This window comes from Choristoneura fumiferana, chromosome 13 (assembly GCF_025370935.1).
Source record: "Choristoneura fumiferana chromosome 13, NRCan_CFum_1, whole genome shotgun sequence".
In the NCBI taxonomy this organism is placed as follows: Eukaryota; Metazoa; Arthropoda; class Insecta; order Lepidoptera; family Tortricidae; genus Choristoneura; species Choristoneura fumiferana.
The window spans coordinates 3,369,230-3,371,896 of NC_133484.1; positions in this window are offsets into that span (position 1 = coordinate 3,369,230).

Sequence of the window (2,667 nt, forward strand, 5' to 3'; positions counted from 1 at the left end):
GTTAACCTTTGAACGATTGACACGATATCAGACACAAGAGTAGACACTACAAGTACAATGAAAAGGGAAAAGAACCGAATTTTAGGGATGCTGACAATAAAGGGCCTTTCACCTCACTATACTAACGCCACCTTGCTATTATTTTGGATACCGAAAATTCTCATTGATTGCTGGTATTTTTATACTTCATCATCATCCCAGCATATTTATGTCCCACTGCTGGGCATAGGCCTCTTCTCAGAGTGAGAGAGCTTGGACCGTAGTTTCCACGCCATTTTTATACTTATTAGTTTTCAATTGTTTCTTTTTTCTTGGCAATGAGTATAAAGTACGTAATTAATAAGGGGCCAGAATGACGAATACTCTAGTAACTTCGCAAACTATAAATTATTTTGTGTTAAAACGATTCTGATATCGTAGATGAGTAATTCAAGATTTTCAAAGGCCACAATTTTTGTACATTTTGTTATGAATGGGCTGTAGAATTTAATGACGTTTTCGTTAGTTTTTTACACGTCCTAACTTTTACGAGATAGCCTGGAAAACTGTAACAGAATATTTCTACCATGTCAATAAAAATATGGGACAACACTATTATGGAATATGAAATATAAAATGTATTTATTTAAATTTGAAATAAATAGGTACGTATGTGTTAAATCATTTTAACTGCTTCTTTAATTTTGGTTTTAAAAAAAAAATGTTAAGCGAAATTGGACACTATATCGTTAATGAAGTCAAACATAATAACAGCCATGAAAAATAAAACAGAAAAAAAAAGCTTTGTATGAGACACCGACTTCATCTAAACCAGACTTAACGAACACAAAAGCATTTATTGCAGGAAGTAAATCCCAAACAGAACGTGTAAAATGCACTTTTATCGCCATTTGATTTGTATGCCACGTAAACAGAAACTCTTTTAACAGGACTCAAGTCAAAATAAACCTTTTACCGTAAAACTTAACGTTGGTTTTCCTTCCCGCTTGGAGACACAGACGTTCCATTTTTAATTACCAGCAATCACTGGCTTTTACGGAGAAAATGCTACGGAGGTTTTGACAGAAAGCCGATTTTTTAAATCAAATTAAGGTAAGTATTCATTTGTTCCTTTTTAAAAAGTCGATTTTTTAAATCAAATTAAGGTATAAACAAAAATATATAAGAAAAAGCTTTGGTACATTATTTTTTAAGCCATGATTTGTGTAGTTTTTTAACCCCCGCCCGACGCAAAAAGAGGGGTGTTAGAAGTTTGACCGCTATGTGTGTCTGTGTGTCTATATATCTGTCTGTGGCACCGTAGCTCTTAAACAGGTGGACCGATTTGAATGCGGTTTTTTTATTTGTAATTTGGTTTCCTAGCGATGGTTCTTAGACATGTTTCACCCTGCCTTGTTTTATTGCTTGTGTGACATTATTAAATAATAATAAAAACAGAAATAAAAAAAACTCTACTTGAGGCCAGCTGAAGCATGTAGTACGTATAATTGTTAGTACATTAACTTACTTGACTATGTTAGTTCACATTATTGTTATTATTTTCAGCACATTTAATTTACTGTATAGTTTTAAGTGGAAGAGGGTTCTGCTTATTAGCATTATACCCGCTCAATGTTACATAGAATTTATTAATTAATTGTATTTCATCATCATCATCCCAGCCTATATACGTCCCACAGCTGGGCACAGGCCTCCTCTTAGAATGAGAGGATTAGTTCGCAATTACTCTAGCCATGAGATGTATTTCAATCTAATGTTGATTTAACCAGCCCTTTCTCGCACACACGATGCTTTTAGTAATCAAAACAGCTATCAAGAACCAGTGACTGTTATTATACTTCTCACTTACAATCAAAACTATCGTTACGGAAGAGTTTCAAAAGCGTTAGTTTATTTTTGTTATTTGATGATCTTTTGTTTTAGGGCCCTCGCCCACGGCGACTTTTATATAGATAACAGCATCGATGCTGTCGCGCGTTTGTAAATGCTCGACAGCGCGCTACTAACGCGCTACAGTATCGCTACTGTATCGCTACAAAAAGTCGCCGTGGGCGAGCGGCCTTATTAGGATTACCTGACTGCCCGAAAGTTTTTAGAGGAAAAATGTACGTCTGATTATTTCTTCTGCTTACAACTTAGAGGTACAGTTCAACAAATGGAATCATGACCCAGTGTACATTGTGCTACTAATGTCAAATAGACATTTCATACTTTTGTCAAGGAGATTGAGTGAAATTGATTATTAAAAGGTTCCTCCCTAGGTCATGATTCAATTAGTTCGGATGTACCGTTAAATTATAAATAATGTATGACATAACATTTAGGGCACTTAGGACATTCTAGAAAAGGTAAAATGGGTCTAATATAACCTAACCAATAAAAATTTCAATTTGAAACTCAAGTTCAATATCTTACGGCGTTTCTTCACTCACTTTTTTAGTCTTTTTTTATTTACCAGATTTATCTATTTAGATTAGCTCGGTAGGTAGATTATGGGCTTTTGACTACGTGTCCAATTTGTAGCATCCAATTTCCAATTGTATTTATTTACTCGCCCGTGCCCCGCGACTGTTACAGATGTTAACATATGCCGGTGTTTTCTTTATTTAGGCCCTGTTTGTTACTTTTTGTTCCGGGGCCGCCTCCGGTCCCTCACTTATTATTTAT